The sequence below is a fragment of the Belonocnema kinseyi genome, chromosome 4 (assembly GCF_010883055.1).
Source record: "Belonocnema kinseyi isolate 2016_QV_RU_SX_M_011 chromosome 4, B_treatae_v1, whole genome shotgun sequence".
NCBI classification, from domain to species: Eukaryota; Metazoa; Arthropoda; class Insecta; order Hymenoptera; family Cynipidae; genus Belonocnema; species Belonocnema kinseyi.
The window spans coordinates 87,361,149-87,386,320 of NC_046660.1; the positions used below are offsets into that span (position 1 = coordinate 87,361,149).

At 31.9% G+C, this 25,172-nt stretch overlaps 1 protein-coding gene across 1 annotated transcript in view; it reads left to right on the top strand.

Annotated features, from left to right (window-relative positions):
• Positions 1-25,172, top strand: part of LOC117171736 (probable chitinase 2) — a 149,456-nt gene that overhangs the window by 86,381 nt on the left and 37,903 nt on the right. The gene's annotated exons all lie outside the window — the stretch shown is intronic.

A 25,172-nucleotide genomic window follows, 5' to 3' on the forward strand; every position in this document is an offset into this window, starting at 1 on the left:
CAGCCTTGGAGGAGATTATGTTGAGAAATAAAAAAAAAAATTCTTAAAAACGTTGTTTTTCTTGGTCAGGCCGGAAACTTATCAATCCACCCTCGTATATGCGTACGAAAAAAAGTTTGCCACTGTAATAAGTAGACTTCTATTTTTAATTCATCATTTTAGGCAGGTTTTTTTTGACAGGAGAAATCCTGTTTTTGAGTTCATATAAATCTGCATCTAAGTTTTGGAAAAGTTTCCACTTATTTCTACTATAAAACTAGTTTACAGTCATTTAGTACATTTAGTGCGGTTCCATTTTCTAATACATTTTGGCCTGCAGTGCATACAAACAAATTTTCAATGCAAATTCCAAGTTCAGCAGGCTCAAATGTATTGCAAAAATATAGCGGCACGTAATATACACATTTTTAAAAAATTGGAGCATAGTGTTATCAATATTAAATTCGATTCCTCTGACTTTAACGTAATTTAAAGAAGAGGAAAAGAAGCAAATGCTTATTTTGAATTGTAAATAATTACAAATAGTTCAACTAACTACCTTCAATTCAAAGTACTTAATTATCTTCATTACAACTGTAGGTAGTAGAGGTTTTATTTATGTATGTATATTCTGAAAATTTTTCAACGACAATTTGTTGAGAAATGTTTAAAGTTAAGAGCTGTCTAATTTGCTTACCTTTTGTCCGATTTTCGAGTTAGTAAGCTATACAATTATTTCTGGCATATTCGTTTCAATTTCATTAACGTACAACATTTCGACCTTTTGAATGATCGTTTACACCGGCACACAAAAAAAGTGGTCTGTCCGACAGACTACACTAGCATATCTATATGTTTTTGGGGTCGCTGAATTCGAATCCGGTATCCAAATAACCAAGTTGGCTCGTATTTATCTGAAAAACGAAAAAAAAGACGTAAAATCGACAAAAACAGCGATTTTTCAGGTATATTTTTGCAAAAAAAATATCTTTTCTCGCCCGGTGGATTTAACCAACATATTTATATGTCTTTAGGGTCGCTAAATTCGAATCTGAGGTCCAGATAACCAATTTGGCTCAAACTATTTCGAAAATCGCAAAAATAGACGTGAAATCGGCGAATACAGCGATTTTTCTTGTATACTTTTGCAACAAATAAATTTTCCAGCACGGTGGTCTAAATCAGCATATCCTTATGTTTTTGAGGTCGCTGATTCTGAATCCAGGGTTCAAAAAACCCAGTTGGCTCATATTTGATCAAAAAACGCAAAAGTAGAAATAAGATCGACGAAAACCTTTAAACCTTTACCTTCCTTGACTGGGATTGTCGTTCACTGTAGATTCCCTCTGCGTCTCACGTTTCGGAGTTTTTAATTTGCGTTAGTCTCCTTGCATGACAATAGTAGGATCTTTTGTAAATAAGTTTGATTTGCTTTTCGCGTTACCTCTCATGTTTATAGGGTTCTTTTATTTTTTTCTTTATATCACTTGTATCGAACGCTTTTGTCTTCAAAAGACCTACGTAGTGGGTTTCGCTTTCGTTTGATACCTTGATTGACTTGATCTCGTTTCAAACTCCAACAGTAGTCAGCCATCATGTTGATGTTCCAACATACCTGATATCGCCTCTCCATCCCTTTTATATCCTGGTGGAAAAGTTCGCCTTACTCTTAACTAAAGTTTCCCAAGTTGTCTGGAGCTTAAAATTTGTCCTGGAAAAAATCAATTACTCAACTTATAAGTGGAAAATTTGCGGGGATCTCAAAATTCTTGGAATCGTTTTAGGACAACAATCAGGGTATACAAAAACACCTTGTTACTTGTGCTTATGGGACAGTCGAGATCGCGTTCGTCATCACAAAAAAATAAGATGGCCAAAAAGAACATCGTTTGAGCAAGGACAAAAAAATATAATTGAAGATCCTCTAGTTGACCCAAAAGAAGTTTTGATTCCACCCCTTCATATAAAGCTGGGTGTTATGAAACAATTTGTATAGCGCTGGACAAGGATGGCGATTGCTATGCGTATTTGGAAGATCAATTTCCACAACTTTCCGAAGAAAAATTGAAAACAAGAAAAGTCCAGACTATCAAAATGTGATTTCAAAAATTGTAACAAACTTTGGTAAACTAGGATTCCTTATGAATTTGAAGCTACATATTCTTTATTCGCATATAAATAAGTTTCCAGACAACCTGGGAGACTTTAGTGTAGACCAAGGCGAACGTTTCCACCAGGATATAACAGAGATGGAGAGGCGATATCAGGGATGTTGGTGTATCAACATGATGGCTGACTATTGTTGGAGTTTAAAACGAGATCAAGTCATTCAAGGTACCAAACGAAAGCAAAACCCACTACGTAAGTCTTTTGAGGACAAAAGGGTTCGATACAAGCGTTATAAAGAAAAATAAAAAATAAAAGAACCCTGTAAGCGTGAGAGGCAAGGGGACTCACGGTAATAAAGCACCCCAAAGGGAACAGAATTTACTACGTCCACGTCGTTGTTACTAGGTAACGCTAAAAGTAAATAAACTTATTTACAAAAAATCCTGCTATTGCCATGCGAGGAGACTAACGCAATTTAAATATCCCGAAACGTGAGACGCAAAGGAAATCTACAGTGAACGACAATCACAGTCGAGGAAGGTAAAGGTTTAAAGGTTTTCGTCGACTTTACCTCTATTTTTGCATTTTTCGATCAAATATGAGCCAACTGGGTTTCTTTGATCCCGGATTCGGATTCAACGATCCAAAAAACATAAGGATATGCTTATTTAGACCACGGGGCATTAAAATTTTATTTTTGCAAAAGTATACAAGAAAAATCGCTGTATTCGCCGATTTTACGTCTATTTTTGCGATTTTCGAAAAAGTATGAGCCAAATTGGTTATTTGAACCTCAGATTCGAATTCAGCAACCCAGAAGACATATAAATATGTTGGTTAAGTCCACCAGGCGAGAAAACATATTTTTTTTTGCAAAAATATACCTGATAAATCGCTGTTTTTTGTCGATTTTACGTCTATTTTTTCGTTTTTCTGAAAACTACGAGCCAACTTGGTTACTTGGACACGGGATTCGAATTCAGTGACCCCAAAAATATAGATATGCTAGTGTAGTGTGTCGGACAGAATACTTTTTTTGTGTGCCGGTGTTATTAATTGAGCTACTATTTTTCTTTACTTACTTTTTTAAGGTCAAATCCATAGGACTCGAATTTTCTCACCGAATGCAGGCCTATTTAATCTTCATAATTTTACCGTAGACTGTGAAATCAATTATAAATCTAAAGTATTTGTCAAAATTGTACCTAGTTAAAAAGCGTTTTATTGAGTTTTCCAACCATTTTGTTTTCAGTCATACATAATATCATTGTTTTATCTAGTTAAGAATGTGATGTAATTGATTCGTTCTAAACAATATTTGTGACCATTTTAAGGATAAATATAGTTGTTTCATCTAAAAAAGGCCTATGTTATAAAGTTACTTTTGCGGATTATTTAACAAGAGTTTGAAGATTTTCAATACATTTGATTTGATTCAATTAAAATTCAGATAGTAGCATTTAGGATTATAATTAAGTATCAAGCATTGTAAAAAGTAGGCAGCAACCGTCTTAGAGGAAATAAAATGGAATGACCCTCCGATATCTCGCGAGTGCTCTTCTTTCCGATACGAATAGTATTAATATAGTACCACTCGGGATTGTTTTTTCCAAGTCTCATTTTAGGAAATTCTTGAAAGGAGACCTGAAATGGTTGCCTTTTACAGTGCTATTTTCCTTATATCACGTATGTAAAAAGAAACACATTTTGTTATACATTCCCTTGAGTTGCTGCCCCAAACAAACGTTTATCGTCTCAGAAGAAAGTTAAAAAATCGTAAAGATGCGCCAACTTTATAAATATTAAAAATTATAATAAATTTTTCCTAATGAGGGAGACAACTTTACATTAGACAATGCAAATATTACAATTCTTTGAATAATCAAAAACTAAAAGAGATTCCTTATTTTGATTCTTTTGACTCTAGAATAGAATCAAATTTTATTTTCCCAGTGTACATACTCATGAGAGTTTTACGTATTTTAGACCAAATTTGAAAAGTAAAATGAAAAGAAAAGAAAATACATAAAATTAAAATTTAATTTGAGGCCTCATAACTTAGCTGCCGAACATTGGTTGACTATAAGTGTTGCCCTCCCGAGACGTCTACCATTAATAGAAATACCGTTTTCCGTTAGAAAGTAAAAAAAAGGAAATTTAGATTTGTAATTTCCATCTACCTGAAGAGTTAATTTTGCGAGATTGCAAGGTCGTGAATTTTCTCAATAAGAACGATGATTATGCTCGCTTTGTCTTCCTCCAAGATCCAAAGAAGTTATATTTCAGACATTAAATTGAGAAAGCTTATTAATTAAGACATCTATATCTTCCATGGAATTTCGAAAGCCTTGTTTTCAGGAATCTCCGTAATCGAGGTTGTAGATTCTTGTTTTTCTCAAGATTTAAAAGCAAACTTTAAAAAATATATTTATGCATTTCAAGAAAGCTACTGTAACGTGGAAATATCTATTACTCCAAAAGTTCATGCAGTGTTCTTTCATGTATTGCATTTCTGTCGCAGAACAGGCAAAGCCCTAGGATTTTTAGTGAGCAGTGTATAGAATCTGTTCATGCCAATTTCCAAACAACTTGGGCTAAATATAAAGTAGCTATATAAAAATGCTAAGTATCCTGAGAATTTCTTAAAAGCAGTTCGAGAATACATTTCCCGTCACGTTTGAAATTCAATAATAGACATAGAAAAATGAAATTTATTTGTTTTTATAAATTTTTATAAATAATTAAATATAATTGTGTTAAATTAATGGATATATTTTGTACAAGATATATATAATAATACTCACTGTAAAATACTTCTTACTGTTAAATTTAATTTAAAAAACTATTTTTAAAATGAATGCGCATATAATTAGATTATTTCGTCATCATTTTATAATTATTTAGTTTTTAAACAAATTTATTTTAAAAAATTAGTAATATAGTAACATTATGTGTATTTTAATATAATTATACGAACATGAAACGATACTAATACTTAAATGAATACAATAAATATAATTTTTCTAGTAAATTACTTAAATTTGACAATTTGATATTTTAAAATTTCAAACGCTCTTTTTTCGAAATGGCCTGGCGAAAATTGTTGATATTTGGCACAGATTCTTCATTTTAATATAATAATCGATTTCCGTTGAAATACCTGTGGTGAATTTTTTTTCCATTAAACCCATGCTCAGGCACACCGTGCGCAGCTACAATATGCTGAGAGCCACATTCTGTTGCATGTCGATTAGAATACATCTTTACCGCTAGAAGCATGTATAAATCATGTTTGAAGACAAATGGAATTTTGTTATTTATTCAATAAATTAGTGACCCTGAAAAAGGGTAGGTGGTTTTATTATTATCGTATTGGTATGTTAGTTTCTTTCAGTTTCTTGTATAGTTTAGAATCGTGGCATCCATGAGAAACGAAATTTGGCAAAACCTCGCAATGTTGTAACTAGTGTTAGAGAGTTCGGCTGGTGACTAGCCGTTTCTCGAATCTGGTTTTCAACGGAGACGCAACCAAGTCACGTGTAGTTATTCACGGCCTAACCAAGTTTTTCCCTAAGATGGTTTGACAACGGAAACTTAATTTTATTCACCTTGGCTAGCTACTGCTGTCGTAAGGAAATCGATTTCTGGGTTTAACCACTCAAGAAGATTGAAGGTTATGAATAAGATAATCTAGAATTTACACTTAATTAAAATAACTTAGGGGTAGAGGGGTCGAAGAATGAAATTCGTTATTAGACTTATGCTATGAGTAAGTCTTTTGGCATCGCGTGCTTGTGAAGAGGATCAAAATCATATTTCCCGAGAGAGGAGATATGTTTATAAGGTGATAATGATGCTGATTCATAGAAGTGGCGGTTTCTTTGATATACTCTGAAATGTAAACTAGGATTCCATATTCAGATTTAAGACTCGAGTGTCTATTAATAATAGGTCTTAAACGCAAAATAAGCCCGAGAGCTTACCGTTTAGTTTCATTGATATGCAGCTTCCAATTAAGACGTTTATGGAGCTTACCTCCTCGGTATTTTGCGGAATTTTTCCATTCTATTTGTTCATTAAACATTTTGGTGAATCTATTTTGACAAGCTTTCTGACTGAGAAAAGAATTGATTCTGACTTTGCTACTTTAATTTTTATTTTTCAAAGCTGAGCCCATGCCGCATAGATTTTAAGGGCTTTTTAAAATAATTTTAAGATTATCGGAACTGACTAAGAGGAAGTGAATTGTGTGGTGTCGTCTGCATATAATAAAATCGTCACGTAAGGGACCTCAGAAATGTCGTTCACGTAGATAATAATACCGGACCTGAGATGCTGCTTTGGGACACACCCGCTCGGATGGGTTTCTCATTTGAAAGTGTCTGTTCTATTTTGACTGAGAATTTTCTTTTATAAAGATAACAGTTTATGAAGAGGATGAGTCCTCTTGGGAAATTGTAATTTATTAATTTTCTGAGCAGTCCCACATGCTAGACACTATTAAAATCTTTTTCTACATTGAGGAAAACAGCTCCAGTGTGTTTTCTTCGATTGAAATTTAAGCTATTGACTTCGGTAAACTTGAGAATTATGTTCTACGTAGAGTGATCTTTTCTAAAACCAGATTATTGTGATTTAGGGATGCTGTTTTCCTTGAATTGATAGTTTAGGTGAGTGAGTATTATTTATTTAAAGATTTTGCTCATTGTATCAAGAAGACTAATGAGCCTATAGCTGGTAGGATGATATGGATCCTTGCCTTCTTTCTGAAAAACTAATATGTGAGCTATTTTCCATGAGTTAGGAAAGTAGCTTAGTTGAATACAGGCATTAAAGATACTAGCGAAGAGGGTCAGGCAAGAAATCGGAATTTTTTTGAGGATTAAGTTTGAAATTAAATCTAATTTTTGCATCTGTGCTCTCAAACTTTAATTGCTATAGTTTTCCGAAGGTGGTTAATGATGTTTTTAAGGACAGCTTTTGGTTTTTGGGTGTGTACGGCAGAGTTTATTGCGAGTGTGGATAAGGGCTTCAATCTCGGGGCTGAGAGGTGGATCGTATTTTTTAATGGTAGTTTGAGGCAAAATTATAACGAGGCGCGACAGGGGCTTTTTCACATTTGGTGCAAAGACTTAAAAGGACTGGACGATGATCTGAATGAAGCTCATCTATGGTAAAAATTTCGTGTTTTTAAAAGTTACTTTTGGAAATTGCAAAGTCAATAAGGTCAGATTTATGATTCGTGATGTGAGGGAAAAAAGTTTGGGAGTCTGGTGCTGAGATTGAGAGATTTTTATGATTAATAAATTTAAATAATTGTTTACCGATTTTGTTAGTTGTTCTGCTATCCCAGACTAAGTGTTTAGCATTTAGGTCACCTGCAGAAATTACCGAGGGTGCAAGTTTGAATATTTTTCTGTAGTAATTTTTTAGAAATTCGCGAAGGGGAGTCTGATAGAGCGAGACAATAGCATATGGATTCCCGTGAATTTTTATTTGCATGGCAGTAGTTTCGAGGGCTTCAAGTTCAGGAATTATTAGTTCATGGTGATTAATATTTTCTTGAATTAAGATCGCTGTACCTCTATTTGTGTTATTTCTGTATAATTTATAGCGCCGAACTAGATTAACGCGTAGGGATTCGCATAGTAAAGTTTCACTGAGCAAGCAAACGGTAATGTTATTTTTGCAGAGGAATGTGACTAATTCATGTCTTTTTTTTTAAATACCCTGAGCATTCCAAAAAATTATTTTTAAAGTGTTATTATTGAAGGTGGCCATTTTCGATAGCAAGCTGAATTTATTGCTTTGTTAATGTTAATTCCTCCTTCCCCCATTATGTCTGTGCTTAAGGTTGTTGCTTTTTCTAAGAGATTCCCCAAATTTATTCTGGTAACTTGAGAGGGTATGTTTTTATTGTGTGTGGGTTCGGGAATAGTTTTATCCTGAAGGGCATGAATTTTCTTAGCGATTGGTGCCTTAGCTCGGGACACTGTCTAGAGGGCTGTGTTTGCTTGTAGAATTTTCTTTTAGTGTGATGCCTTTAGTTGGTTTATTGGGACCATTTCCCTTGTGAAAATGTTCTGTTTTTGATTTTTGAATAGCGGGTTTTTTGGATGCTTTTTTAAAAGCAGAGCAACCTCTTTAATTAACGGGGTGGTCCCCAGCACAGTTAGCGCAAGTGGCCGGTGTTTGACGTATATTTTTGCACGTAGAACTTTTGATGCGCACCCCTGCACTTCGCTCATCGTGAAGCAGCGTGGCACATGTCAGGGGCATGGTGGAATCTTTGACACTTGAAGAACTGTGCATTGGTAAGCATTGGTGAGGCTTTCTTAGATAGTCTGTTTCTCATACGAGGAACCGACGTAATTTTAAATCCTTCCTCATTGAGTTCGGAGAGAACAGAGTTTAAATTTGAGATGATTCTGCGATAATCTTCGATATAAGATACGCGAACAGAATAGATGTCTAAACCAAGACTGTACACTACGGGTTTATGGTGCGTAGACTCTTTTAATAATTTTTGGAGGACTGTATAGAGGTTATTTCCCTCACCTACGATAGCATTGATTGGGGGTATTTTTCCTGGTCCTATAGTTGTATTGGAATTTTGAGGGGCAGCTTTTTAATTTTTATCTGCGGGAAATTATGAGTTAATACTGATCTACTGACGACTGACGTTCTTGAAGTCCTATTGCTTTCTTTAATTCTGGTGGCCGAGGATTAGCCACTGTAAACGCTATTCGAAGCGTTAACTGGTTCCTCAGCGAGATTTGGCTTTTTGCCCTTTAAAGTGTAGATGGAGAATTCGCTTTTTGTTTCTTACGTATCCATCTTGGTGATGGCTTATTTTCTAGGGCTGCACTTCCTGCTACGCAGGAGACAGGGTTCCTGCTCTGTGAGATGGTGTCACAGAGCGCAAAGTTTTTGAACAATCAACTCAATGCGTCTGATGTACCAGAATTTATCTATCTATCATGGATACACACACCTAGCGTGTGCCGTGGAGAGAGATCAGCCTATATTGAAAACTCGTATAACACCCGCTGGATAGTCCAAACGACAATCCCATGTCCGTCAGATAGGCGAGGTCTATTTAATTATTTTTGTTTCTTATGTAAAATGATCTCTTGATTCCAAAACTGTGTAGCAGAACTCTGGCAAATGTGCCATTATCGAGATATTCGCAATTAATTTTTTTTTATAAACGTTTGATTAAACGTTTAAAATTTGAAATTTTTTTCTCCTCTTGTTAGACATAATCATGAGAAACAATAGTTGTTTCGACTTTTTTTCGCTCCGACGAATATTTATTACACATTACTATTAGAGTGCAAATTTCTGCAATAAACTATACTCACATACTTGATAAATAATAGTTTATCCGAAATGATCATTAAATTGTTTAAGTTTATGCAAATTGGGATGATTATTTAATTTTTCACTTTGAGTTGATGTAATTTTTCCAAAAAAGAGATGAAGGTGTGAAATTTGGTGCACTTATTTTTTAAAGCAGTACTAATATGGTGGTATACACGAAAATTGCACAATTTAAATATAAGGACCCACACAATTGCTCAAATTTTGAATACCCATCTCTGCTTCTGCTTGTGGTAGAAAGACGGAATAAAATCTGAAAATTTTCAAAAATTAGGACGAATTCAGTCATATGACAATAGGCCTATTAGTACCGCAATAAACTTGGCAGCTGGCCGAGGCGTGCACGTGGCAGGTAGACCCTAGACCCAAAGGCGTAGGGGCCGTAAATGCTATGCAAGGGTTGCGGGGGCACACTGAAGCTGTATCACAGCTTTCGACAATGCAAAAACTAATCATTTTCTTTCTCAAAAAATTAATATTTACCAAAATACAACTTTTTAAAGAACTGTTATTATTTTGAATGTTTCATTGTCAACTTTGTGATTTTATTCATTGCTTATAGTTCACTTTATAATTATCTAAACAATGGTTAAAAGTGTGTGCATTATTTGTAATTTATATTTATATGATAACTTTTAATAACATAATAATTTCATAACCACCTATAGTACTAATATTTGCAAAGGGCGATTGTATTAGTAAATAAAGAGTGCAATTGTTAAAGGAGGCAACTAAAAAAATTTTTAAACTAAAAAAGTATTTGTTCGAGATCGTTTGTCTTTACGGCAGCTACCTTGAAAGTTACATTTTCATAAGCATTATGTAAAAACAGTTTTGTGACCAACCTATTTTTCATCTTCCTCACGAGAGGCATTGAAAATTAATGAATTGAAAAATTAATCCTCATGACTAAAAGCTTTTTCCCTGCATAGGATCTACGGCCCCTACGCCTTTGGGTCTAGGGGCTACCTGCCATGTGCGTGACTCGGCCTGCTGCCAATTTTACTGCGGTATTAGTAGGCCTATTGTCATCCTCCAGAAAATAATTTATTTAATAACTTTTTAAGGAATAAAAAAAAACAATAAGTTAATTTATGTGGCTGAATTCGTAGTAATTTTTGAAAATTTCCAGATTTTATCCCGTTTTTCCACCACAAGCAGAAGAAGAGATGGGCGCTCAAAATTTAAGCAATTCTGTGAGTCCATATATTTAAATTGTGCAATTTTCATTTATACCACCATATTAGTACTGCTTCAAAGAATAAGTTCACCAATTTTCACACCTCTATCTCTTTTTTGTGAAAAATTACATGAACTCAAACTGAAATTATACAATCATGCTAATTTGCATAAATTAAAAAAATTTAATGATCATTTCGGATAAACTTTTATTTCCCAAGTATGTGACTATAGTCTCTTAAAAAATTTTTGCCTCTAATAGTAATTCTGTCAATGAAAGATGACTATTTCTTGTAACGTGATAAAATGACTTATAACAAAAGCTCTGTTATCTTTCAAATTATTTACATTAGAGGAACAGTGTTCGTTACAAAATTGCATTAATTAATTTTGTGCAATAAATATTCGTCGGAGCGAAAAAACGCCTAAACAACTGTTGTTTCTCATGAGCTTGTCTAACAAGAGGAGAAAATAATTTCAAAAATAAAAAAATTTAAATGTTCAATCAAACGCTTATAAAAAAATAATTAATTGCAAATATCTCTAGAACAGCACATTTTCCTGAGCTTTGCTACACAGTTTTGGAATCAGGAGATCATTTTATATAAGAATAAAAAAAATCGAATGCACCTCGCCGATTTTATGGAAATGGGGTTGGCGTCTGGAGTAGAGCGGCCGAATGCTTCATTCACCGTTCGAAAGTGTTAGCATCCGGCTTTAGCGAGACGGCACATATCGCGGATGTCCGTAGAGAGGTTTCTCTAATTAGTATTTATTTACTGAAAATATACATAGAAAAATGGAATCTTAATACTATTCTACGTTTCTAGATGAGTTAATACATGAAGGGGTCCTGGTGTTCTAGAATTGTCAAAGAATCGATTGATTTTTTTTTTGATAATTCGAAAGTATAATCTTTTAAGAATATACTGTTAAATTTTTGAAAGAATATTTACAATACTTCGTTTCTACAGGAGTTTTAACGGGAAGAGACCATTCCGCCGCCTACGTCAATGGATGCATTGTTCGTAGCGCGACCGCTGTTCTAGTCCTTATCTGAAATATGATCTTTTGTATATACAGTAAGGACGTTTACTATGTAGTCATAGGGAATATAATTATATACTCTGCCATACAATGCAACCCGTCTTACATTTGCGTAATGCAAAAAAGTACTATATAGGCGATTTTAATTTGGTTTCCAAATCTCCCGCGCTAGAGATCTTGCGCCGATTGGTCAAAGAATTCGAAACTCAGAAGACGTGCGCGAAATATACGTATAACCAAATTCTGAAAAAAGGTCATGTTCCCCAAGATTCACCACGCATTTCAAATAAATAATTAGTTACGAATTTAAAAAAAATGTAACACAACGTTGGTTTTGACTAATGTAACGGTACGCGAGTGACATTTGACGTTTGACAAGTGTCAAAATCGTTTTGTACTTCGATCTTAATTAATTAAATAAAGTGAATATCTGCAAGTTGTACGTAATTAATTGGTGATAAAATCTGTTGTTTTACTTATTAAATAAAAAATGGGAATTAAACGCTTTTGTCTAACTGCAACGAAAATTGTAATCCGTATGATTATAAAAATTGCAACGATGAATCTGAGATTCAAATGATGAGAGGTAAGAAGCGGCGAATTATTCTTATAAGGTGGATGTTGAGCGACCTTGAAAATTTCATCTCCGCTACTATAGAATGTTAAAGTATACATTTTTTGTGATATTTGACTTAGAAATTATAAAAATTATTAGCTGAAATATTTAATATTAATTCAGCTTCAGAATAGACCTGTTTATTCTAGACGTCGACAGTGCGCACGTGTTAGGATTCTACGTCATTTCGGTATTTTTTGAGAAGTTTCGTGTCGCAATTCATGGAAAATATTGTAAATAAAAATAACAACCAAAAATAAATGCGTAGATAAATCAGAGTTTAAATACAACAAATTTTTAAGTATATTCAGAGAAACAACTGCGAAAAAAGTGCGAAAAGTGTGGCGAGCAAGCCCATTATTTACATTTGTTCACATCTGTCGTCTTCAAAAAAATGTTTAAAAATCCGGAAAAAATCACGGAAGATGATGTTATAAGAGAAAAATTAGTGCGCAAATCGATGAAAGAGCGCAGTGTTAAATAGCTTAAGCGATGAATAAAATATAGGAAACGATCTTTAAAAGGAAAAAAAGTCATTCAGTAGAAAGGTTAGTTGAGGTTGTGTTTGGCAGGTATTAATATTTATTTTCTTTGCTAAAATTTGCTTACATATTAAATGAAGCATTGTTATCGGGGTTTCGAACCTCCTACATTTTTTGATAAAAATAAAATCTATTTAATACTTTCACTTGAGAACGCAAAACTATTATATTTATGTATTTATAACCAGTTTATATGAAAGGAGGAAAATTTATTAGTACATTCCTTATACCAAGAAATCACTAACAAATGGCTTTTTATTGTCTAAACCTGAAAAAGAGAAGTAGAAAATATAATATTTTGTTATTTTATATTTGTATGAATATTAAATATTTACTTAAACAAAGTTCTGAACTGCTTGTATCAAATGTATAAAAATCTTGTATAAAATTAAGTATTTTTACCTGCCATATAAAACCTCAACTAACCTTTCCACTCAATCGCGTTTTTTTCCTTTTATAGTGGTTTTATATGTTTAGAACATCGTTTCAGCTGCTCAATACTGTGTTCTTCTACTGATTCGTGCACTAATTTCACACCTGGAGCATCATCTTCCGTGAGTTTCGCCGAATTTTTAAAAGCATTTTTTAGAAGATGACAGGTGCAAACAAATTCAAATAATGGCCTTGGTCACCGCACTCTTTGCACGTTTTTCACCGTTTTTTTGCAATAGACTTTAAAATATTCTACCTTAAAAATCTCTGTTATTTAGAAATTAATTTTTTAGTTTGGTTTTCATTAACAATATTTTCCATACATTTCGATACAAAACTGTTCGGCAAATACGGAAATGACGTAAAATTTCGGCACGTGCGCACTGTCGACGTCTAGAATAAAAAGGTCTATCAGAATGAGCCATGGCCATATAACAGAATTTTCAAGTTTCACTACTCGGTTGTTGAGTATATATCATATTACAAAACATTAATAAAGATTTCAAAATAATTCAAAGATTTTAAAATGTTTAAAAGGATTTTGAACATTTTATAAAGGCGTGTTTATCGGATTTCAAATATTTCATAACAATTTCACAAAAAAATTTCGCAAACAAAGATTAAAGAAAAATTTCCTAAAGAAACCACGCCCCGAGAATTTTTGTGAACACATTCTAATATTGTGTTACATTGTTTTTAATTCGTAACTAATTATTTATTTAAAATGCGCGGTGAATCCTGGAGAACATAACCTTTTTTCAGAATTTGGTTATACGTATATTTTGCGTACGTCTTCTGAGTCTCGAAGCCTTTGACCAATCGGTGCAAGATCTCGAGCGCGGGAGATTCGGAAACCGAATTAAAATCGCCTGTATAGTACTTTTTTGCATTATACAAATGCAAACCGGGTTGCATTGTATGCTAGTGTTTATATAATCATATTCCCTATGACTACATAGTAAACGTCCTTATTGTATAGTTTAATTTTAATGTGAACTTGATGCATGTTGTATATATTTATTTTAAAAATGAACTTGTGTTGGAGTAATAGCATGGAAATTAGAGATGTATACGTGTATAACCCTTATCAGTAAGAGCAACGTTCATATTTTTTGACCTGAGTTGATCAGTAGAACTTTTCGTGTCCACTACGCAACATCGAACTGTTAAGACGAAGAAAATAATATAAATTTATTGTTTGTGGGTGCAACCGCTGGGGAAAAGAGCAGTGCGTGGGCACTCACGCGCGTAAATTGCGTAATATTAGAAAACGGTTTACACGCCACTGAATGTTTACGTTTGGATGGGTTGGATTTATTTCCAAGGTAACTTCAAGCAACGCCAAAAGGAGTAATTAAATCCAGCCTCCAGTGCATTTTTTATTGAAAAGTCTACTATTATACAGGGTGGGCACGCTGGGGCTTACATACATGGCGAATCGAATGCTACCCGAATTGCACAATAGCAGGGCAGAATCCATTATACAAGGGTATTTTCATATTTCGCGCCTTTAAAGTTGCATTTGCATCGGCTATTCGGTCAAGTCCGTGCATCTTCGAATCAAGTTTATCATAGTTTCCATGGTTGCGATCGAAACTTCAAATGGATACAAGTGTCAAAACAATATAGGTTATATTACATAGTAATTACAAATAATAAAAGTGTTTAATTAATAATGAAATAAGACATGTGAACTGAGAAGTAAACGTCAATTTTTTTTCTGTGCCAATAAAATTATGGAATGTCTGCTGAGTGACAAATACTTTAAAATAGTAATAATATTCTGCGCTTCCAGTGGGCGAAGAGTGAATTGTGTTTACCGCTTAGTTACGGCATAAAAACAGGTATGTTATGAATAGACAGGATATGTTTCAAATATAGTGAATGGAATATTATACGCGTAAACTTTAAATTGACATGATCTACATTTACTTACAGCGATCAGGGAAAACAGGTGAATCTGATCATAAACTCGAAATAATGACAGATCGGCCCGGCATGTTTATTATACTTTCGATTGATTCTTCTTTACCAAAGAAATGTTTGGTGGTTTTGTATGTTTATCACTGAAAGTATCGGCAGTAATAATTTAAATAATAATTACTTATTAATAATTTAATAATCATTACTTATTAATCATTTTAATAAGTTGAACATTATTTCTGAATTTAAAATTTGATTACCATTGTTTTTTACACAGATTGTTCCTAGGAGAAATACACATCAGGAAATGCAGATAGAATTAGTGCATTTTAATCAACATTGTTGAAAAATCGTTATATCTGGATATTATCCCAAGACTGGGGATTGATCAGCCTAAAATTAATTATCTGATTCATTTAGATGGTATAGGCGTATCAAAAAGATATCTCGAAGCAATTTAACTTTCCCGAATTTTAATTGATACAATTTTTAGGGATTTTTTTATTTTAGAAAATGTTTTCTCTGGACCTCATTTCAAAATTTGGTTTCATCAACCAATAAAATAAACTAAACACTTATTGGTGATAGGATTGTACCAGTAATAAATCTGGAAGCGACCTTTTAGGCCGATATTTACATTCCATTTTTTTAATTATTCTATTTTCGAAATTGCTATATCTGGATCTGATTTCCCAATTGACATTTGATCAGCATCTAAAATCAATGTAAGTAATTTCGATCCTATCGGTGTATCAAAAAAAATCTTGAAGCAATTTAACAAGCCCAAATTTTAACTGGCATTTTATCAGCCCCTAAAATCAATTTTAAGTAATTGTGAGGGTATCGGTGTAAAAAAAATCGCGAAGCAATTTGACTAGCCCGGATTAAAATTAATAAAGTTTATCGGGACATTTTTATTTTCAAAAAAATTTTCTCCGGACCTCATCTCAAAATGTGGTTTTATCAACCAATAAAATAAATTGAACACTTGTTGGTGATAGGATTGTATTAGTAATAAAAACTAACTAAACTAACTAAACTAATCAACTACCTACTAACTAAGCTAACTAACTAAACTAAACTAACTAAACAAGTGTTTAGTTTATTTTATTGGTTGATCAAACCAAATTTTGAGATGAGGTAGAGAAAACATCTTCTAAAATAACAAAAAATCCCTAAAAATTGTATCAATTAAAATTCGGGAAAGTTAAATTGCTTCGAGATATCTTTTTGATACGCCTATACCATTCAAATGACTTAGATAATTAATGTTAAGCTGATCAATCCCCAGGCTTGGGATAAGGTCCAGATATAACGATTTTTCAACAATATTGATCAAAATGCACCAATCCTATCTCTATTTTCTGATCAATCTGTGTAAAAAACAATGGTAATCAAATTTTAAATTCAGAAATAATGTTTAACTTATTAAAATGATTAATAAGTAATGATTATTAAATTATTAATAAGTAATTATTATTTAAATTATTACTGCCGATACTTTCAGTGATAAACATACAAAACCACCAAACATTTCATTGGTAAAGAAGAATCAATCGAAAGTATAATAAACATGCCGGGCCGATCTGCCATTATTTCGAGGTAATGATCAAATTCACCTGTTTGCCCTAATCGCTGTAAGTAAATGTAGATCATGTCAATTTAAAGTTTACGCGTATAATATTCCATTCACTATATTTGAAACATATCCTGTCTATTCATAACATACCCTTTTTTATGCCGTAACTAAGGGGTAAACACAATTCACTCTTCGCCCACTGGAAGCGCAGAATATTATTACTATTTTATAGTATTTGTCACTCAGCAGACATTCCATAATATTATTAGCACAGAAAAAAATTGACGGTTGCTTCTCAGTTCACATGTCTCATTTCATAATTATTTAAACACTTTTATTATTTGTAATTACAATGTAACATAACCTATATTGTTTCGACACTTGTATCCATTTGAAGTTTCGAACGCAACCATGGAAACTTTGATAAACTTGATTCGAAGATGCACGGACTTGACCGAATGGCTGATCCGAATGCAACTTTAAAGGCGCGAAATATGAAAATACACCTGTATAATGGCTTCTCCCCTGCTATTGTGCAATTCGGGTAGCTTTCGATTCGCCATGTATGTAAGCCCCAGTGTGTCCATCCTGTATGTGAGTGATGTATGTAAGTAATCTTTTTTTATTAAAAGTTTATTTTCTAATATTTAAAAAGTTTACTATTATATTTTAAATTCAAAGTTTAACTATTTTGTTAAAGAATCATCCGTTTAGGTCGAAAATTCAACTCTTTTGTCGAACATTCATCTTTCTGGATAGAAAATTCGCTCATATAGTTTAAAAACTTATTTTTTGTTGGAAAAATGTTCTATTTTGGCTGGAAAGTATTATTTTTGGGTTGTAAGTTCATTATTTTTATTTAAAAAGCTTACTATAATGTTTTTTGCTGTGAGTTGATCTTTTTTGTCTAAAAATACTACTAATTGGTAAGATATTAATTACTTTGTTGAAAGTTCAACTTATTTCCTGAAAGGACATCCTTTTTCTATTATATATTTAACATTAAAGTTTTTAGATGTTGAATTATTCTTTAAAATTATTGAATAAACCAAATATTGTTGAACTATTATTAATATAAGTGCTTGAGTCTCAGCTAGAAAAAAGTACTTTTTTATCGGGAAGACCTAGAAATACCATGGATTTTTTGTGGAAGCTTAAGCGGCCACTCTAGTTAATGTACATTGTACATGTTTATTGTACAATGGCATTATAAATTGTAGATCAATTTCATGGTTCAGAGATCTATTCCTGATACCAATACAAGTAAATGAGTGTTCAAGTGTCTGAAGCGAAAATATGTACATGTTACAGATTATCTGAAAAGATATACATGTCGGGATATCTCTTGCCAAGTGAAGTATAGAATCCATCACAATGTGGCATAGACGGGCAAGCCTTCTCGGGACATGTTCTTTTCCAAGAATTATTAACACCACGACTTTATGGCGTCGCCGGGAAAAGAAGAAGACCAAAGTTAAGACAAATTAAAGCTTGTTAAAATTCAAAGAGCTTTGTGAAGTCCGATTAAAAAAAGGATTAATTTGACATTTAGGTTGAAAAGTGCCCAAAAAACCTGCTTTGTTGTATTTCTGCTACCTACTCTGTTTTATTCATTTTTTTATAAAATTGAATTATATCAGTTAATTCACTCTCGATTAATAGTAATGTTTACCCGCAAGGGTAACCCTGTTTTCCAGCTCATAGAGGGCTAACATTATGAAATATTCCGCAATACTAATCAGTGCCAATCATGTTGTTGAATGGCAATCTACTGTATTAGGATATCATTCTTTAGATAAAAAGAAATGACTTTGCAGGAAAAAAAACTTTTCTTTATTTCAAGCAGTCATATAAATCTATTTGTTTATAATAATTTTTTATAACAATAAAGATTGCTATTATGTAAAAATGTACATATTGTTCCTAAAAGTTTGTTAATTTATAAAATCATGGGCAAATTAAAATCTAAAAATGAAATGTAAATCTGGACTAAGGACAGGAATAAATATCACTTGATTGTTGAGCAATCATAATTAATGTTTACCCGTTAAATTGAAATTTCTGCGAAGTTCAAAATACGAGATTTGTCGACTACCTAAATTTGCTATCATGATTATTATTCGACAAAATAAATATTTGAAAGAGTTACAATGGTTTTTGCGGAAGTTTCCAATTCACGAAAAAATATTTTTAATGGTTACTCAGCAATTACGCAAAATTTATTTGCGTACATGGTTCAGATTTGAAGAGAAAAATCTGTTACTTGAATTAATACATTTCAAAAATTTTTAGGAACCATTTTCGAGATTTTCCGATGAGTTGAGTGCACCTTTTATCAAAAATTATGATTATTGTGCGAAATGTTCTAAATTTTCAAACGTTTGTTCTTTAAAAGTGTTATATTCAGTTTTTGTACAGACATTCATTCACCTTTGAAGTGAAGCATGCAATTTCATAGGTCAATCACATGGTACCAAAACCAGTGTATTTAATGGCGATCTATCGTTTAGATTCCATTCATGATGAACTGTTAATGTTACATAATTTTTAATAATTTAACGACTTTCATACAAGCAAGTTTTTGAATATAGATACATATAATATCGAATACTTTTAAAAACCAAAAAAATTGAATACTTTCTTTTACAGAATAAAGAAAATATTATGTTATGATACATTAATCGTACTGATACATAAACTAGGTAGATAAAAAAATCGGGATAAATTTGTTTCATACATTTTATTTCGCATCATACAAATACAGTTGTTTCTAAACTAATTTTTTAAGACACCTGATTAATTAAGTTAATGTTTCGTTTAATTATTTATAGAAATCACTTGGACGATTTTTTCCTGACGTGTGTATATATATAAAGTTAAATTTTGTAGAAAATTTTTTAACTTATTTTAAAATTTAGACAACCGTTAGATGTACCACAAAGCGTTTCAAGTTAGGCTTCATAAACAAAGTATTATATGTATCATCAAACACAGCTGCGAGAAACTCAAAAAATTTGATGTATTTAAATTTATCACTTTCTAGACATATCAAAATTTTTGGTAGGCGAGTATTTTTCGCGGAACTCAGCTTTCCCCATTTTTGTCACGTGAAAGCGCGATCGAATTCGCGGCTGCTCTTCCTGAATAGTGCCGGTTATCAGTTTTCTTTTTCTCCTTACAAGTACAAAGTGTATAAATTTGGATTTTTTCCAATTTTGATACGACAAAAACGAGTATTTTTACAAGCATTGATTTGGTAAGTATTGGATTAATCATTATACAGTCCAATTCCGACAACTTGCCATCCGATAAGTGTACACTCCCCTTAGAACGTCATCACACGTACGGCACGCACACTAATTGGGGTTCTTCCACCACGTGTGCTACTTCGATCATGATTTGTGCCCATGACATGTACTACAAAGCATTAATTTGGTACATAGTCTATTTTCGTACATTTATTTGAGTGGCACTATTCAAAGAGACTAGATTGAAATGCTGGCACTCGAAGCGGTAGCGCGATGGTGGGGGATGCAATCGAGCAAATATGATAAGAAATGGCACTATTCAGAGCGGAATTATTCAGAGAACATACTGTATGTCAGAAAAATCTTAGAATATAGGAATAACTTTTTGTATAACAATTTTTATTTTATTTTTTTAATTCTTAGACTTTTCGTTTATTTAAATTTATTTAGATAAAGAAGATAATACTCAGATGATGAAAATATCTTTTTAAGATGAGCTGCAAAAATATATTTTTTCTAAATCAAACACATCTGTGAGGCATTTTAAGAATTTACTGCATTAAAATTGTGTTATTCTCTAGGAACATGAGTTATGTTTGTAGTTAATTTCAATCAGCAAAAAGTCTTCAAATATATCAAAAAACATCTCCAAAATATTTTTGAAGATTCTTCTAAACTCACGAAACAATAAAAAAATTATTTAATATAAGAATTTGCAAAAGAATAATTTTCTCAGACGGATTTTTATAAAGCGTATTACTTAATATTCATTAAGCTGCCAGTTAATAAGAAACTTTTATTTTGCTGCTGAGCAACTAAATAAATTTTGTATTTTTTAATGTGTTCGTATCTTTTTAGTTTCAATTTATATATTTAAAAATTGACTATTTAATTACCAAGCTGAATTTTTAGTTCGTATCTGAATTATTTAAACATTTCCAAGCCACTTTATATTTTTCGATCGAAAATTTAGTAAAATGCGGTGATTTGAGAAAATAACAAAAGTTTACATGCTGCTTTATTTATGGAATACAGAAAATTAATGTTCCAAAAATAAAAGTCTGTAAATTTCCAGCACCAATAAGATGTTCATAATACTTCCGTCTTTCACGCTTTTGCCATAAGTCTAACACCCTGTACTCTGCTAAGTTTTTGCAAGGTAGATGTTTATGTTTTTGATGGGAATTAATTCATATACAAATTTAGGAATAAAAGTATTCTCAGGGGGTATTATAGAATTGATTAATTCTTAATAAGAAAACAACACATTCATTGAATTATTTTGAATGAGACATGAATATTATTTCAAAAACTAAAAGAATAATGTATGCAAATTTGGAGTAATATTTTTTTCTGAAAGTGATAGTAATTCAAATAAACATAAAATTCTATATAATACATAATATATATGTGATATATAATCCTATAAAAATTAGACAAATTCTGTATTTTAAAAACACTGCTTAACTTTATACCGCTTTTATAATATATTTAACCTTTTTGTACAAAATATACGCATATGTTTTTGTAAACAAAGGACCAATAATCATATTCTTTGAGTTCGAAGACTGCTAAAAGCATACGTGACTCATTTTTTCAAAGAAGGGGATTTATCATGTTCTGTTAGATTACTCTACAGTTATACTGACTGTATGATAAAATTTATTTTTAGTTTCAGGCTCTCACATGATTGATGATCAAAAATCATTGTCTTAGTAGAGTTAAAATTAAAAAAAGAGATAACTGTGCGAGATGCAATATTTATTTTAAATCATTCTTTTAAATGCACACGCGATATTCTTAATAAAAACAGGGCGATTATAGTTCCACTGATCTACGGGTTTCTTCTAGCAATCCAATTTTTTATGTAATATATGTATCTGCAAAATAAGCGTAAATTCTTAGTTTTCCTTTAGAACATACAAATCAAGGGAATTGCCGTAAAAAATTGTTAGTCATGACGGGCGTTATTGCCTTTCTACAAAAATATTTACCGTACATATGAAAAATACAGCTGGAATGATTCATTATGATTTAAGTGCTTTTTAGATTATGCGTGAAAGTATAAAAATTCCTGTATTTTCCACCAAAGTATAGTATTATTTTAAATTTGTTGAAGAACACTTTGAAAGTTTAAAGGTACATTTAATTAATCTCGGTTTATTTTTTATACGCTAAGGTACATGAAAAAAATACCTTTTTTTAAATATAATAAGGAAAAAAGTATATATCATTGTAGAATAATGTTAGATACTTTAAACAACACACGAATTTTTAAAAGGTTAAGTTTACAATTTAAAAAATTGTTATTATTCTTATTAATTGTCGTTTTTAAGCACAACATTTTAATTTTCATAATTAATTTCAATGTATTAATAGAAATTAATCATCGTGAAAAAATTAATTGATACATCTAGATTGACGGTATACTATAATAAAATTTTTTTTATCAAAATTGGGTATGATCAAAAACTACGTCACACTATTTTTAACACTTTTCACAAATATGAACATCCTCCCACCCTTTTATGTAAAAATTTGTGTTGTTTTTTTATCAAATGCATGGGTACTGTGTTGAATTCAATATGACACATTGAAGTTTTTATGTTGAAATAGCTTACGTTTTCAAAATTATACAATAAAATAAAAATTCTCATTTCAAAATAAAATAAAACTTTTAACTAATAAATACCAATTTTATACTAATAGAACCTATCAAGATAATTTTTTAACCAAATTTTCGAATTCTCAAACAAAAATGACTAATTTTGAACAAAATGCATTTGAATCTTCATAAAAAAAAGATGGCATTTTAACAAAATAGTTGCATTTTTACACACATGGTTGAATTTTCAATCTACGTAGATAAATTTTCAACTAAATAGAGAAATAAAAAGACTAATTATTAAGCATAAAATTGCATTTATAATCAAATAGTTGAGATTTTAAGTGAAAGAGATCAATTTTTAACAGCTAAGGTAAATTTTAAACCAAATAGTTGAATTTTAAACCTATAAAATTAAATTCTTAATTCAATGGTCCAATTTTTAAAAACAAAAAAGATAAAAATTCAACATAACATAGATGCCTTTTCTATAAAATAGTATAATTCTCGAGCCAAAAACACGAAATTTTTATTTTATAGTTTATTAAAAATGATAAAAATGATGAAAATCACAATGATTAAAAATGATCACTGATAAATGATAAATGATAAAAATGATCATGATTAAAAATAATAAATGCATAAAAATGCATTTTTCACGTTATTAAAAACAATTTTTGCTATTCACTGTCCTTTTTCAGGATTTCCCGTTTGGCTCTGCCCTACTTCTTTGCTTCCCCTCACTTCTTCCAATTTCTTCATCCATATCACTTTCTGTCCAATACCATCCAAAATCAATCTTACAAACTCATCGACCCTCAACTATTCCTCTTCTTCTCCTATACATCTCTCTAATACATGTGCCCATTACACTAATTCGCACCCACATACTCTACATAAATTCTGCTCTTCATTCATCTAATATCTGCATGCTCTCACTCCTTCTCCCATTCTAGACCGTACAAGCCTACTCCATTTTTCTTCCTTTTTTATTCTTTGCAACTCAAACCTATAATCTTTGTCTATCCCTCTTCTCCTTAATTTATTAATAGCTCTACTAACTCTATGTCTTGCCACTCTATAACCCGTTCTCGTTTATTACAAACCCTTCTTATTTTTCTCCTTTTTTCCTCCCATTTTAAATTTCTCAAATTGCGTTTCACCTCATTATTCCGAATTTCGCCCAAACATGCTTGTGTTATTCTCTACCTATCCTATGTTACTCAAAGTCTCGTGATGTTTCCCGCCTTAATCACCTACCTCTTTCCCCACTTATCCAGCAACTATTTCCCCTAATCCTAACATGAAGAACTACGCACGCTTCAAATTTTCACTTCAAACTACTCACTTTCACCTTTCACGCCTTTTCCTTAATTCACCCTCCTTCCTTTACACTCCATCTCCGCTCTCTCTGCCCTTTCTGCATCCACACACCCTTATTCCCTTAATCAAAGCCAAAAAGCCACCACTTGACACAAAAGAGTTCTTTGACGATCGGTACCGGAAACGGAAGCCTTTTAATTAATTAGTTAATATTTTATTAAAGAATATGGATTTGCAGAGAAAAATAGAATAGTTGATATTTTGACCATTTAATCGAAAATGTTTAATTTTCAACTAAAAAAAATGAATCGTCAACTCAGATAATTAATTTGGAAAAAATCACTTCAAATTTTGAACCAAATATTTGAATTCTCAATGAAGAGGAGTAATTTTGTATCCAAAAGAAGAATTTTTAATTTAAGGCTATCAATTTAAAAAAAAATGAAAAATTTAAATTTACAGTATAAAAAACAAAATTTATAAAAAAATGAGTTTTCAACTTGTTGGAACAAAGTATTTGAGGCTGGGCCCGGTGATCGAAATCAATACACAAACATTAACTCTTTAATTCACTTTTATTTTACAAACACAGTAAACTGACTGTAATGTACAGGCTTGATTAATTTAATACTAAATGGAACAAGTAAGCGGTGTAACTCAGTGTAGTTTTGAAAATGAGGCTCCCAAATTGAATAAAGTCCATAAGGTACCTTGAAAGCTAGCGGGTTTAGTCTAAGCTTCAAGAGGATGATTTTCTGTTACCTTGTGGACGCGAATGAGCCTCATTTAAACAAATTATATAAAGGACTTGCTTAGTTTTAAATTGAAACTCACTTAGTCAATTAGAGAATGAGGCTCCTAACCTGACTAAAAATCCACAAGATACCTTGAAAGCTAGCGGGTTTGCACTAAGCTTCAAGAGGATAATTTTCTGCTACCTCGTGGACGAGAATAAGTCTCACCTCAACCAAACTCGAAAGGTAAAAAGAAACCGTTGATTTTCTTAATAATGCGGTAACAAAGAGCAGGATTCTTTGTTCTTATTGAGAATAGCACTCAGAATCGTCTGACAACTTCTCGAGTTCGAGACCGACGAGAAACTGAGGTATAAAAACAATTTTTTTTGGGTAAATTTTTTTTTATTTTTCAACATAATCTCCTTGGAGCTCTACACACTTGGTCAATCGCTTTTCAAGTTTTTTTAATC